The sequence below is a fragment of the Strix uralensis genome, chromosome 2 (assembly GCF_047716275.1).
Source record: "Strix uralensis isolate ZFMK-TIS-50842 chromosome 2, bStrUra1, whole genome shotgun sequence".
In the NCBI taxonomy this organism is placed as follows: Eukaryota; Metazoa; Chordata; class Aves; order Strigiformes; family Strigidae; genus Strix; species Strix uralensis.
In genome coordinates this window covers 102,630,385-102,646,673 of record NC_133973.1, presented here as the reverse complement: position 1 = coordinate 102,646,673, position 16,289 = coordinate 102,630,385, and positions in this window count along the sequence as shown.

The following is a 16,289-nucleotide window of genomic DNA, read 5'->3' as shown; positions in this document are numbered from 1 at the left end:
TGTGGTTAAATGTAATTCCCAGATCATTTTTCCAGAAAAATGTTATGTTGTCCATCCTGTATTAGCCTCGACTTTGTATTTTCCCCCATTCAGCTTTTTCCCACTGTTTCTCCCATTTGTCAAGATACTTCTGAATCCTTGAATCCTATCCTTCAACAGCTTTGGGCTGTCATCCACCAACTAAATTCTTTAATTAAATATTTGAGTGGAACTGGGCACAGGATGAAATATCAGTCTCCTTCCATTTTGACATGAACCACTGATAACTAAAGGAGGACTGTTGTTTTCAATGGTTTTACATATCTTAGGGGAATGTGTTTGCAAAAATGCATTAATATGGAACAGTGTAAAAACTAAGCCAAAGCCTCACATTTAAATGTAAATATCTAGTAGCAACAAAGGGAGAAATTTCTGTGAAAACAATAGATTTACTAAGTAGTGGCTTTCTAAATTTATTAATATTATTCCAATTATGATTTTAAATGTTTTATACTATTTACTGTGTTGTATGCATATTTGATAGATTTAAATGAAATGATAGAACTGGATTTTATTAACACATTGCAATCTTCTAGTTAAAAAACAGTATTTGCTGCTACCAAATCCTAGTGTCTAAATCTTTATAATATTTTACAGAAGTCTAGAAAAGACAATTCTGTTTTGGTTTTTGCAATGGTCTTAAGGTGAAATGCCACAGAAAGGGAAACGTAATAGAGTTTCAGGTCAGGTTGTCCCTGTGTCCTTCTCCTCATTATACAAAGAAGATAATGACAGAACAGAATTTAATGGAAAATGAGAGTTTTCCTGTGAGAAAATATGACTGAAAAGTCAACTCTTAGAATGTGACGTAATGGTAACTTTATCTTTTTAGAGTATTATAATCCAGTTTATTCCTTAGCTTGTAACTTGACAAGAGATTCAGTTGAAACAGCAGACACAGGAGGTTTAAAGTTAGGATTCATCTCATCTAACTTCAGCCATCTAGAAGTCAGTTTTCTAATCAGAGTGAATTATTTAGGCACTCCCTGTTGTTAATGGAAAGAGAGAAGCATCTTTACTCCTTCCTAAAATAAGTAAGAATAATCTAACTTTATTAGAGTTGTTTATTTCTCTCAATTGACTAGTGAGAGAATCTCTATACTCTATTTGAGGCAGTACAGTGGACTAAATCTTAGCTAATGCAAAGGAAGGGTATATTTTAAGAATTAGAATGAGCCATTCTCACTTCACAAAGCAAGAACCCAAGATGAGTAATACAGGAAAAGTCAAAATTTGAATATGAATTTCTAGTAAATCCTATGAATTTGATATGCTTACCAGTGTGAAAAGAATAGACTTTTAACACCTCTTGTCTTATTTTACCCCCTTTATTAATGAAATGAAACTTCAAGATGTGTATTCAACACTGTACCTTTCATGGAGATACCACAAAGGCCATATTTATCCTAAAGAAGTTACTATCTCACCTCTAATGAAACAATAACATATTTCTATCCATACCCCTAAATCAGTAGCATATAGCTAAAATCCTAGAGAGGTAGAGGACTATGTTACCTCAATGCACACATATTCTGCTACATTGGCTCTTCAGGACTTCATTTTCTGCATCGACTATGTTGTTTAAAAATAACAGTAAACATGCCACTTACAAATATAACTGTATTCCAAAACAATTCTTATGTAGACCAGGTTTAAGCTAACAGGAAGGGAAAAATACGTGACAGGAAAATGTATAAGAACAGTTATACCTAAATTCATACCTCCTTCTTGATAAGTAGCAATACACTTGCAGAACCATTACATAGTATGGCATATGAAATATAATTAGGTAATAGTCCTTGTAATGTCCTTGAAATCTTCCCTAGTCCTTTCTGGAAAGTTGGAAGGCAGCTTGACATTTACTTCAAGTATTTGCTTGTGGCACCTTGGAAAGTCTTGAGGAAAAATTATACTTAATAGGTAGCTCATGGTAAAAGTGACTGAATTGCAGTGCATTGCTATTGATAATAGGGAACTATTTATGCAGTACTTGGTTAGAAGGAGAAAGGGGGAGCAGAGGGGTGTCTGGGAGGATTGTCTTCCTGAAACAAAGCTGCTGAGATGGAGGGAATTCAAAAGGTCAGCAAGGCATCAGGGGAAGTATCTGTAAGAGAGAAAACCAAACCAAACAAACGAAAAAATAGCTACTGTAGAGTAAGCCCAGAACTGTCAGACATTTACTTAAAAACAAGAAAAAAGAAATATGTCCAAGAGAAATATTTCTAGCTAGGGAAAAGAGAGAAAAATTCTTGGCTGGTTAATGCTGGGCCTGCAACACATACTGCACACGTTACTAACACGGGCTGTGGGACTCTTGGCATATTTCTTTTACTAAACTGAAAGATTATTAAGAAAGTTTGCATATGACTAGTGTTGACTAGTAACTGTGCACGGTTGTTACATTGCATGTGGATCAACCATGAGAATAAAATGAGATACGGGTTTTACCAGTGAACTGAATTACACAGCTGTTTCCTAGATAGTACTGTTGAGACCAAAAAATAAGGGATATATTTCCAGACTGAAGTGGGGAATTCATCCTAGTGATTTTAGACTCTCCTGACCTTATTCCCTTAGTCTACTTTCTAGTCCCTCTCTGCTCAGATTCCTAATTTATAGTACTATATAACTAAATAATTCTCTCTTTCTTCCTCAGCATTTAATCCGGCTTCAGCCCTTTCTCCTGTCCTTGTCCCTTATTGCTGCTACAGGCTTGTTCCCCCCAGCCTTCTTCTTCTTTTTCTCTCCCCGTTTCCAGCCCCTGAAAGCCCTAGTTTGTTTTATCTCCATGTCCCACTCTGTCCTTTCAGTGTGCTCTCTTCCTGGATCCTGCTCCTCTGTTCCTGGATCCTGCTCTGGTCACCTACCCCTGCTCTCCTCACACCTTCTCCCTTCCTCTGCCTCCACCTTATTTCTTCTCCCCTGCCACAATATTTCTTTCTTGCTAGACTCCAAAAGAGGGAGCAGTGAAACCACAGAGAGAGTTTCCCTGCTCACAGCTGCTACATGGGCTGTGGGGTTGCAGGGGGATACCAACCCCATGTGCAGAAGGATCATGCTCTGGTGCTGTGGGGATGCAGCATCTGCAGCTCAGTTGGGTGCAGTAGCTGACGGAGAGCACAGCCTTCGTGGAGCAGGCAGAAGGCTGCCAGTCTGACCACTGCTGCACACAGACAAACTGCGTAAGCATCCAAAGTTTATAGCTTAGCCACATTAAGGGGAAATTTCTGTGCCCACAGTTAACAGTGTGTTTCTCAAACCAACACCATTGTCTTACCCATTGTAGATAGCCAAAGCTTCCTCTAAAACACAGACATAGATAAAGCTGTAAAGTTATGTGGAGTGAGAGAACATCTCATTCACTGAATTACCTGTTTAAGGACTTTTTGGTATAAAAGAAATAACATGTATCTAGGACAGTGACAATGAAGACAACAAAAAGGACCAGAACCCTTCAGCCACCAGTTCATTAAATACACCACTTGGAGACAGCCTTGAAGAGGGTCAACTTGAACTTGTAACTGATAAGGGAAAAATAAGACTAACATCAGTATTATTAAAGTGGGTTTATGATATTTTGTAAACTTTTCTTAGAGAGTTCAGGGAAAAGGCCAACAGTGGGGAAAGGGAAAGATCAGGGTAGATTTGGAAGGAACAAGCACAGGAAAATGGAGAGGAGGGAGATAAAGGGACCAGCTGCCTATCTTCTTATTAAATCCTTTTACTGACCATTTTTCTGTGTAAATTCGCTCCCTATACCTTATGTGTGAATGCTGCAAGGTCTGCATTCCAGCAGCTGGAAAAGGGCTGGACTGAAAGGACTTATATATCTATGTGTCAGGAACTGGAGAGGCAAGGCTGTGTGTGAGTGTGAGAGGTCTAAAGGCCAGCAACTGGAAAGACCTGGGTGTGTTCATTTTTCCCCCTTAAATACAATCCTGTGTGCATGTGTGTTTTTATGTGTCATTTGCTAGCAAACTTTAAGCTCTACTAGCTGGTAGGTAGGAGACCTGCATCAGGAAAGTCTGAGCCAGTGGCTGGGAAAGGGGCCCAGGGTCCAGGTGTGGACACTAGGCAGAGTTAGAGGCCATCCTCATACTTGAGGAGTCTGTGATTGTGGGTGTATGTGTGAGAACACAGCTAACAAAGGCAGCCAACAAAAGCAGCAGTTGTGCAGCAGTAGCTGGGTTCTGCTTTGGGAGCTTCTGGACCTTCTGGGGACAACTCCAAGATCGTTGGGAAATGCCTGGAAACCCTCAGAGAAACTGGAGGGTGCCTGCTACTGTAAGGCAAGGATAAGGTAAGGGGAACTACAAGGGTGTGGGTGCAAGGAAACTGTATTAGGTTCTATCAAACATGATCATCCGCCCTTGACCCAGGGTGCCTGGAGCCTCTGTTGGTGCTGCTCCCTGACTAGGAAAGGCCAAGCACCCTTCAGCCACTGCTCTGGAGAGGCCTGTATAAGTGCTGGGCCCAGAACACAGCTCTCAGAGACAGCAGTTTGTGCAGAAGGGTCTGAAGAAGGGGGCCTCAGTTGAAATTGTGCCCCTGTAACAGTCTCAGCCATGGTGGTACCATGCCACAGAACAGTTTCTCCAGCAGCTGTCCCTGGTGGGGCAGAGGCTTCGATGCAGACTGATGCTCAGGTGGTGGATGCAGCCCTTCAAGTCCCAGGCTGGAGCGAGTGCCTGGGGCCTCTCTCTGAAGACAGGAGAGAAGCACCTCTGTCTTGCAGGAGGTGAGCTGTGTTGCCAAGTGGAGGAGTTATGAGAAGAAGTGATCAGGCTACGCAGCACTGACAAAGATGAAAGGGAGATAGGATCGTCTCTCAGACTCAACAGCTTGAAGTGTCTAAGTCCCCATCTGCAATAGAGAATCAAGCAGTGTCTAACCCCACTATCAAGCTAAGAAAAAGCCCTAGAGAAGGGAAAGGATAGACTCTGATGATTCCTGGCACCAATAGTAAGGCTCCTGCCCCACCTGTGCGCTTACAGCTGTAAAATAGGTTCACCACCCTTGAAGTTGAAGGAGAGCCAGATATACCTACAAGCAAAGAACCTGGTTTACTTAACCCTAAACCATGCAAGACTATCAGAAAGAAATGGTGAGTCATTGTAATGGGTGACTCCCTGCTGCAGTAGACAGAGGCACCCAACTGCCAACCTGACAAGTCATATTCAGTGGTCTGCTGTCTGATGGGGGCCAGGACCCAGATTGTGGTGGAGAGTTATTTATATGAGTTTTGGTAGTGTTATACATGGATGTTGCTAAGGGCAGTGATTGTCTGTGGCAGTCTGTGTACCTGGCCATAGTGCCTCTGTGCATGGGGGGTGTGTGTGTGTCTGTGGGGTACACACTCAGCTTTGGTACTTGCTGAACCTGCAAACAGGGACAGCAGCAGCCACCTGCATGGGAGTGGGATGGAGAGACATTCAGGGTCCCAGAGTGCACCCAGCTGATCTTCAGCACCCAGGAAAGAGGGTGGCATCTGGCTGGTCCAGTAACATTCTTGTTAAAAGATTTTCCTAAAACACCCACCCCATCTGCATGATATTTATTTCTTTATAGTAGGAAAAAAAAATCTCTAATAATATTTAGTCTTCGGCAAATCCCCAGAATGACATAATTCAGGTTAAACAGTTAAAACAAAGTTCTAAACAGTGAAAAGGAGGCAGTATAAGACAGCCTTGTTTTTCCTGCTTATAATGTCATTCATTTTCTCAGAATGCAAAATATATTAATTGTCCTTCTCATCCAACAGAGACTACGTACAGTTACACTGTGGTGGTTTAGCCCCTGCCGGGGTCTGAGACCACGCGGCCGCTACCCCTCCCCCACAAAGGGAGTGAAAATACAAAGCCCCAAGACTGAAATAAGGAAAGGTTTAATACAACAGTGCAATAGCAACACAACAAACAACAGCAATAACAATAACAGTAATAGTGATAGCAATGAACAGAGCAAAATAGCTACCAAATACAGCAGTTTGAAGCACGATGTACAAAACCACGAGTGCACCGCGCTCCGCGCCAGGAAAAATGTGACCTGCCAGGATGTGAGGTCCGCATGGTATCTGAATAACCCGGCTAGAGCTCCCCCCCACTGCTGGGGAAACTTAACCCTATCCTGGTTAAACCAGGACATACACCTGTTACAGTACCACAGCATTAAGACACAAAGTGAATGTTGATTTGAAAATTTCAGACGCTCATATGGGCTCACAGTAAAAACAGACCTCAGATAACTTTGCCTTCAGAAAGCAATTCCCAGTACTTGAGAAGCAACCGAACCATCTCATGAAGGTTTTTTATGAAGCCTGTAACTGTAGATTTCCAGAACATGAAATTAATACTTCTGCTAAAATTTAGGGAGCTCTAATTACTGTTTGTTATGTTGACAAGGCAAATTATTTCCAAGAGAAAATAAGCTAGATTATTTCTATTTCTGGAGGCCATAATGAATTGATATGTGGTGGCTACTGTCTGGTGTTCATTATCTTTTTTATTGAGTAGGTGGCAGGTAGATTGATAATTTGGTCCCAGCAAGAAGGAGAAAAACAAGCAACATCACCCCATCCAGTGAATGAAACAAGTAGATAGGGAGAAGAGGCAGGTGAGAGAGGAAGCAAGAGCAGGCTTTACAGGATTACAGCTGTAAGAATTTAAAAACATTTTTGTACAAAAAGCCCAGGTTGTGGAGCAGCACCATGTGTACTGTGCTATGAAGCACATCACTTCCACAAAGCTTTTATTACCGGCTCTAGCTTTATGTTGAGTGAATACCTCCCTCTCACCATAAACTTTTGAGGATGCATTGCACTTATCAGATTTGATTCGTTTCTTCCAAACGAGAGGTGTTATCTTCTAATCTTCTCTGCTAGCAGAGAAATACCAGGAAATCTGACCCTCTTTTGGATTCCTTGCTTTGCCTGCCTGCTGGGCCCTACTGTTGACAAGCTTGCTTAAATTACATTTTCTTTGGTTGGGAAAGTAACGTGTTGCTTATATCAGGGCTGTGACTGAAGCCCAGCACATCAGAGAAGCACAGCAGCACTGTGAAGTAATCATAGATAAAAACAGGACATATTTGTAAACAGGTTGTGTGAGCCTCTTGGTTTTCATTCACCTGTGGAGAGAGAATGAATGCCTTATAAATAAAGCCAAAGGGAAGATGCTAAACATCCTGTACTTGCTTCACAGGTAGATGAATCTAAAAATGAATTTACTTGCATTTTTTGTGTTTAGCTCTATATTATTACATCAAAATCATTTTCTACTGTAGCCTGCAAGGCAAATGAAGGGATATCACCAAAAATGAGGGCAGCCTCTAAAGCAAAATACATTTTTTCAGCAGTAAGGTCCATGGTGACTTTTCAGCATAATGTATATCTGTACCAGAGAAATTTTGTTAGTTTGCTTCAAGTGAAATGGAAAAGCATTATGTTCCCCCAGCCATATCTCCCATTCTCAGTTTGCACATCTTAGACCCTCAGGAAAACAAGGCTGTCTCAGCTGAGAGAGATCTCCCTAAACTGCTTTCTGCCCCTTAATGCATAGTGTATAAGGACCCTAGTCTGAAATACCCAGCAGGAAACCTGAAACTCAGTCCTAGGTATGTTCCCTGCATGGTTCATGAACTGATGTGAGGTAGTAAATACAGACCATATCGTTCTGTACTGCACTGCAGCTCCCAACAGATGTAGGTGAAATATCTGTAAAGTTCCTTCATTTGCCTGGAATTTGTCACATTCAGCTCGGACATATCTTGATCTGATATCGCAGAGATTTCCAGGGCTGTTTGTGCCTTTCTCTGCCTTGGTGCCCCACCATTTTCCTCCTTGGTATTATGGGTGGGATCATTCTCCTCTCCCATCTCTGTCTCACAGCCAGGTGTCCAATTTAGTCAGTTAGGCTCCCACTAACAGGCACCTGTACAGAGTAATTAATTTGAGTTAATTTGAGTATCTCAGAGGAGAATAACTGCATATGAGGTATGTATCAAAGAAGCCTAGGTGACTAATTCAAATGAAACACTGAGCTTTCAGATGTTTGCAGTTAGGGGAGATGACTCCCACCAGAGGCAAGGTGATTCTGCATAGGCCTGCCTTGCCTCAGGAGCCATCTGAGAAAAGGAAGCTTATGGAGAAGGAGGATAAAAAATAAGCAAACAAAAACATTTTTCAGTAGGCTGTTAAAAGCCAAAACTGTAACAAGATGAATGCTTTTTGTCATTACTCTGCTATTGCTGCTCTGTTATGTTCTTCCTCTGTCCTGTTGCTCTCCTTCCCACACACCTCCTGCATCTTTCCTGGGATATGTGGAGTGGAATTCACTGCTGCATAATCCTTCTTGTAAGGCTGTTTTTCCTTCTAGTCAGGAGAGGAAAAGGAGATGATCTCACCTTAGAGTTCATTTGTACTGAATTTTGTACAGGTTTTGTTAGGGCCTAATGACTGGCTGCAGCAGCCCCATTTTCCATTATCTTCCTCTTAATCGGTTTTGGGAGGGTTTCTGTCTGGTCAGGTCAAAAAGTCTCAGTCTTCCTTTATGCACATGTGCCTCACACTGTTTTCTGATATGTGAAGTTCTTGCTGCTGTCATCTAGTGATAAGGAAGGAACACAGAGGTTACCCTAAAATAATTTTAAAAGTATCTCTGTAATAAACTTCTCACAGTCATTTTGAGTCCTAAAGGAATATTGGTTTTGGCTATTCCTTTTAGTGATGTACAAAAAATATGATTGTAACAGAGAGTTCATCGTCTCTTCACAAAATAAATTATCATAATGGCCTCTTAATAAATGCATATTACATTGTATTACAGCAGAGCCTCTTCTGAGACAACATGTTATGTGGATATGAAAAAACCTATTGTTATTTCAGTTTCAGAGATTTAAATGTCAGCCGTTAGGAAAAAAGTTTTTTAAAAGCTGAAAAAAGGCAACAGACCCTTAAATGAAGTGACCTCAAATGAAGTTCTTTCTAGAAAGGAAGAAAATATGTTTCAAATATTAAAATAAAAGGAATTGATTGTATTTCAAAAGTTGAGGGTTTTAGTTAACAAATAAATTTATATACTATTAGCAAATAAAGTTATATATTATTTTCTACTGTACAGGCTCATAGCTTGTTTGTAGTTTTTGGTTATATCTGCATACTGATGGAGTGGAAAGCAAATATTTCTCTCCTAAAATTATTAGTTTGATACAAGTAAACTTCCAGTGAAAAGTGAAAAGGTTAGTGAGGATTGTAAGACATTGGCTGTACTCAGATATTCCACATTACACCAAACCTAGACATTTACAGTGCCCTCTGATCCAGAGGTAAAAATTAACTGTATTAAAAATACTGTGCTCCTGGGTTAATGCTTATCTCATAGTCCTTGGAGGGTAGTAAATGGGCCTGTTTTCAACTTAAAAAATAGAGCTGGAATTGAGATTGAGTTTGCCTCTCAGGAGGCATGCTTCCTTTCAGCAGTGAATAGACAAACAACAACCACTTGGTCGCTGGCTATTTAAATCTGTGAGACCAGCTTTGCTAGGCTTGTCACTTCCTATTTGTGTGTGACATAGGAGGAAAGGTATTTTTGTAAATAAATAGGCAAGTCCACCTGCATGCAACACCGCACTTCATAGAACTTGTCAGTGTTAAACATTATGTTTTAAAATGAACTAGATGCTTCATAAATGGAAACCTCTCAACACCTACACACACATTTGCTACGATACCCAGTGATGGTAGACAGAAGGCTGAGACGCTTTTTCCAGTGTCCTTATCTGCGTGACATCAAGTCTATTACAGCATATGAGCCACTGAAAGCAGAAATCTGAGGGGATGCTACGTGCATTCCCTGTCACCAGAAATCAGTTAGGGGCTTCAGGACAGGAGTCTGGGTAAACTCAGAAAATGGAAGACATTGGGATGGTTAAGGCACTAATTTACAAATGGGAAACAAATATTCAAGATCTCTGTTTAGAGCAAGTGTTTTGCAGTGATTGCAGCAATTTGTGTTTTTGCAATTTGTTTTCATAGGACAGCCTCTCTGCTTTCTTCAAAATCATGCAGAAATTTTTGAACTCTCAGTAATTTTCAAAGTAGAACCGTTCCTAGTCCAGTTCTGTGTAGGGTGTTATGTCATAAAATGCAACATGGGCATTTGTTTGTATATTTTGGAGTTATTGACTCTTTGTCACAGATCTTAAGACAGGCTGTTGGTTCCCAGTGTATATCTATGTACAACACAAAGCCTAATTGTGATCTCAGTGTCTTACAGTCACAGGGAATGTTCCTTCCTGTAGCTGTGGAAATATGCATCTCCTCTCACTCACACAACTAGAGAAAGCTGCATGGTATTTCAGATCCGATTTTGTAACTCTACTCTGTTTTGTTGGTTAGTTTCATTAATGACATGATTGAAGATGTAAAATTAGGAAGATCAGTGAGGATATTAGCAGATGTCAAAAGACACTGTGCGTGATGCATCTTCTCTCAGGAGATCCAGGATAAATAGCAAAGCTGACACCTCAAGCCCTCTCCTAATAATATGTCTGTTTCTGTAGTATTATTAACAGTAGATGAGTCCTGAGACCTAATGGCTGCCAATTTTGAATGTGGACAGTGCAGACAAGTAGCTTTGTGAAGACTCCCTCAACAGTCAATGGAGACTAAAACCATCTGAGAGTACTCAGCTGACCAATTGTATACAACTATTTCAGGGTGTGATTAATCCCCATATGTCTGTGTTCAACTCTTCACTGCAATTTGTGGGAGCTTAGATAACTTACTTAGGCTAGCAGTTTACCTTTTCAATGGCTGCAGTTAAGTTACTTGAATCCCATTCAAAGTGAATATACTGTAGTCCTATGGAATTCAAGGAGAATGCTCACATCAGCATTTGCCTGCTAATTCTTCTACCAGATGCAGAATCAGACCTTCCTTTATGATATGGCATGTTGTAACATGTTTGAGAGTGCTTACAGTTAGATGACCCATATGAAGCCGACAAAGCCTTTGCTTTGACAATATGTCTCTATCTGTATTTTATGGAAGTTTGTCATAGTTTTGCCTGCCTATAGCAGTTCATGGTCATAGTAAGTTATTTACCTATTTAACAGCAGCTGTTTAAAATTTTAAAAATATCATCAATGCTAACGATTCCATTAAAGCAAAAACATAAACAAAAGGTCCAAAAATTTGGTGAGAGGCAGATTCCTAATGTTTTAAAAAAACCCCCATTGTTTCAATCACTGTATTGTGGCTGGCAGAGCCAGTAGCATATTGCTGTAGCAATATACTGCAAATATAATACTAAATAAGGAAAATCCATGTAGAAAAAAATCCAAGTGAAATGAAAAACATCCACAAATTGTAAAATTGCAAAATTTATGAGAAGTCCTAAGATAAAAGATTTCCAGGATTAAAAATAAATTGTCTAAGTCTTATTTTTCCTATAGAAATTTTGAGTCCCATTCAGTAATGAATAAACCTTAGATTGTCAATATTTTTCCCATTGAAAGTTAATAAAACTTATGACGAAAATATACCAGTCATGTACAGTGAGTATTGTTTAGTAAGACTATGTTAAACTCTTATGATTATGTACAGAAATAGCTTGTTAATATCATCTCTGTATGTACATAATCAGAGCTATTAAAACAGTGTATTACAAAACTACATGGAGGTGTTTGAGGTGTGTGAGTTTTTTTCCCCTTACAAATCTAGATGGATGATGGCTTCCTCTGTGAAATCATTTTATCCTGCACTCCAGGATAAGTTCTGTCTTTCTCTATCACATAACCTAGAAGATGAAGTGATCTGCAACAGAATTTGTAACTATACTATTGATGTACTCATGCAGAGGCAGATCTTAATGATAGCAGGGTTCCTTCAAGAACATGTATGGATCATTTACTTCTACAGTTCTTTCACTTATTAGAAGCTTACAGTCATCATTACAGATGTGCATGTGAGCAGATGCTTTCACAGTTAACACATTAACACCCATGGAAGTACTGACTGTTTACTGCAACTGTATTTGAGTTGTCATCCAAACCCAGAGAAGAGTCTCACTGATTTAAATAAGATCAAATGTGTGCTAGCTTTTTAATCCATTTTCATAGAGAACAGATCTCCAAAAAGATTGGTTACAGAAACAATTAATTACTTGGAAAGTAATGAGGCTTAGAAGACTATTTCTTAACTGTTTGGAATGTGTTTTTTTTAATTTTAAAAGGCATACCATGTATAGAGAAGATCATTACTGATATTCTGATAGACAGAATTAGGCAACACATTGTCACATTTTTTGTTTCGTGCAGTAACTCCTATGTGGCTTAGCATTTATTGAGGAAATTGTTTCAGTCTGTTTAGCAGACTGAAGCCCTCTACACTCATAGTCCAGGTAAACATCTCAAGCACCAGGTTATTTATTTAGCCAACAGTGTTGCCCTATCTATCCATTTCTACGTCACTGTGCATAAGGGTGTGCAGGGTATGGGGACCAAGGAGGAGAAGAGAAAGGCACAGCTTATTCACTTGGAAACACAACTGAAACTATGACTTTTAAAAGAAATTTAGACATGTAATTCTGTCTTCCAGACTCCAGTTGAGTAGCAAGAGCATTGTAGTCATGTAAAATGATACATTGGACATAGTCTTGTGGTGTCTGATGTTACAGAGCTGGGGGCAATAAGTTACAATAGGAAATTCTCAATGTATTAATCTGCAAACAAAATGAATTTATCTAAATAAATAAATAAATTAAACGGAGGCTTCAACTCTTTTAATCTTTTAATCAAAGGCTTAGTGGCAGAACGTTATAATGAAGACCCCATGTTATCAAGTCTTCATTACTTGAACGTTAAATTCATTAGTGTTACTATGAAGTTTCATAAATTATTTAAACTAGCCTCGTCAAAATAAATGAACAAAGTATGTTCTGTGATATTCTAGGACTTTTTATCTTTTTTCCTTTTTTTTTATTGCCTTCTTCACATTCTGCTTGCTTGTGTGCTTGATAGTTCACAGAATTGGTTGATTCACAGTGGAGACCTACTTCAGTGCCTATTAATGTTAGTGGGAGTCTTGCAACTAAGCTTGGTAGGAGTCTGAGTGGGCACTGAGTGTCCCAGTATCAATGAAAATAAGTCATGTTCTATTGTTATTACTAATTAGCCTGCAAGCATTACAGAGCAGGGCCTGTCTTTGACTCTGTGATTGTACACCACTTAACACAATGGGGCCTCCATTCTGCTTGGAATATCTCCATTAATATAATAGTTCTCTTGTGAACGCAACTATTTTAAATCTCTGCCATGTGCTCAGGGTACTTTTTATTAATTACCTGCTTTTCAAAAGTTCTAATTTGTGCAAGACAGTGGATAAATAGTATATGTACTATAAAATCTATCAAGTAGCCGTTTTCAAGAATTATGGCAAAATTTTAAGTGTGTTTTTAATAATAGTCAAATGGTGAGAACAGGAAATAATATAATATTTGAGAGGAAATTTAATATATTTCTATAATGCATACACACATACATAAATAAATATATATACATATGTATGTATTTTTGTTTATGCATACTTGCATCAAAACTTTGGGCCAGATTGTAATCTGCTACTCCAGCGGATGACCACCTGGCTGTGAGCTCCATCAGAGTGTTATTTTGTACAAAACTGACACAGCAGACACCCCAAAAAGAGCAAGGAGGAGATGGGAAAGTATTGCACGCTGAAGGGGTGTAGCAATGAACATCTGATATTAATTAAAAGAGAATTCCTACAACAACTTTTAAGGTAGTGTAGTTCTACTCTCCTCAACATGGGGTTCTGCTGAATAATCATACTAGGTGGAAACACTATAAGAATTTTATTGCATGAGGCATAAATGGAAAAGCTCAACTCCAGTTATTCTAGAATACTTGGTACTGCAGACCCTTCAATTGCTATGGCATTCTCATATAAGGTAAAGAGCAAACCTAGTATTTGAACTTGATCTGCAAGAAGGAAAAATCAGACTTTATTCCTAAATACTAAAAATAAAAAACATAAATAAAAGTAATATATCTTTCTAAATAAAAATAGTCTCAGAAAATATTTTAGTGAAGAAAATTAAATGTTCCAGGTCTATGTGGATCATCTGCATTTCAATGTTGTACAGTACTCCTCTACTGAATTTATTCAGCTTTGAAATTCCACTGGATAATCATGCACTGAGTGTGAGTAGTGGGAAAAGGGCGTTATCCTTAAATTATAATGGCTCTGTTTTGTTTGGTTGGATAAATTCCTATTAGTGTGTGCATGCGTGTGTATGAGAGAAGCTGCTGATACTTTTCTCAGCTCTTCAGTAATCCCAGTTTCAAATTTTCAGAAAAGCCTAGTTGTTCTGTTTTTTTTTTGGTTTTTTTTTTTGTCACTGGTGATACAGCAAATACTGCTGGACAAAAATATCACTGTTCTTCATAGTCAACATCCTATTGGTGTGAAAGGAAAATGTTCCCCCTTCTTTAGAGTTAAATGCTGAACCATCGTGCTGTCACTCCAACACCTTCATAGTGCATACACATAACCTCTAACCTGACTATGCACTTCAACAGCAGATTAAATCAAAGTCCTGTTTCATGGGGGCAGTAGGACTCTGTAGTCACAGAGTGGCAGATTCAAAAGCAATTTTCTCTGTACTGCAAAATGAATTTGTGGGGAGTCCCTTCATGTGTCCAAGCCCTTGAAAAATAGAATTGCAGCAATACGTTTCATGCTTTTTATTTGTGTGGCATGGTGAAGGGACACTTGCTTCCCAAAAGCACTGTTTCAATATGTTTATTTGGAGACTCAGCCCTGCATTGCTACCTACCTGAAACATTCTCATCCCAAACAGTAAGAACACAATATTTCTTTCTCATGAAAGTTTGTATTCTGCAAAAATTGATAAGTATACCGGAGAAGGCTGGCATAGTGTAATGCCACATTCTAGCTTAGTTTGAACCCTTATAGCACATAAATATGAAATGTCATACCAGATGTCTGCTTAAAATGCAAGGGCTCTGCTTGTGAATCTTATGTAAGGTTCAGCATCGCTTGTTCTCACAGTTGACTGTGAAGTGGGTCTGGCTCCCAGCCCAGGTCTCTCACACAATGATTAACCTGAGACTACATGGTACCATCTGGCACTGTCTCAGGTAGGAAACATATATAAATGACTGAACAGTTATGCTTTTCCCTCTGTAAGCAGAGTAATATTTGAAGAATGGCACCTTTTTATTTTCCCCAGCAGAAGTGCCTTGAAATATTTCATATACAGATAAAATTTACTCTCAGTCCTAAACCCCCTCCCCAAAACCTGTCTGGAAGTCTTTGCTTCCTGACTCTTTCTCTCTGTCTCCCGCTGTGTCTCTTCTTCCCTCTCACCCTTCCTCACTCTCACCCTTTCTCTTTCTTTCTTTCCTTTCTTCTTTCATTCTTTTTCCTTCTTTCTTTCTTTTGCTCTCTCTTGTACTTTTGGTCAGTCTTTCCTGAACATTGATCTTGAGCCTGGGGGCTTGATTCAGCTGGAGACCTAAATCTGCCACGTTTTCTCTTTTTGGCTGGAGAAGTACTTCTGTAGGAGCTTTTTGTAAGTCAGTAGGTGAAGTAAATAACCAGCTCAGAATGAGTGATGACTCCCAGGGTTGACATGATGGCACCACCCCCATTTCTATCATCTAAGCAGAAAATTCTAGACATGGCTCTTTGGAAATGCCTCATGGACAATGGAAACAAATGTTCACTCAAGGAAACAAAGTTAAAGGGGGGGAAATACAAGCAAAAGGCTTCCATCTTTTTGTTATCTCTCTTCCTTAGGTGGTCATATGTTTCAGTGTCTTAAGAAGAGTGGGGCATGATCCTTGGATGCCCTTCTACGTTTAAAACACAAAAGATGACCCTCTCACCCTCTGTGTTTCTAATGCATTTGTTCTAAGATGCCCCTTGAAAATCATGAAGTGTGAAATATGAAGGTTATAAAATGTGAAATAGCTGAGGATTTGAGATTTCCTGGATTCAGGATTTTGCAGGCCTGGGTTTCTATAATGCCTGCTCTGGGGCCAGCAACATCAAAGCTGTTAAAGTAGGGGCTGAAGTGGTGGTGTGGCAGCCACTTCTGCAGCCAGCAGCAGCTAGGAGGGATCTCCCTACAGAGGTGGAGCTGTCAGTCTCTGAAATGATTTTTTTTTACCCTGTACCTGTGTGTTTCATAAGCAGGAAATCTGAAATA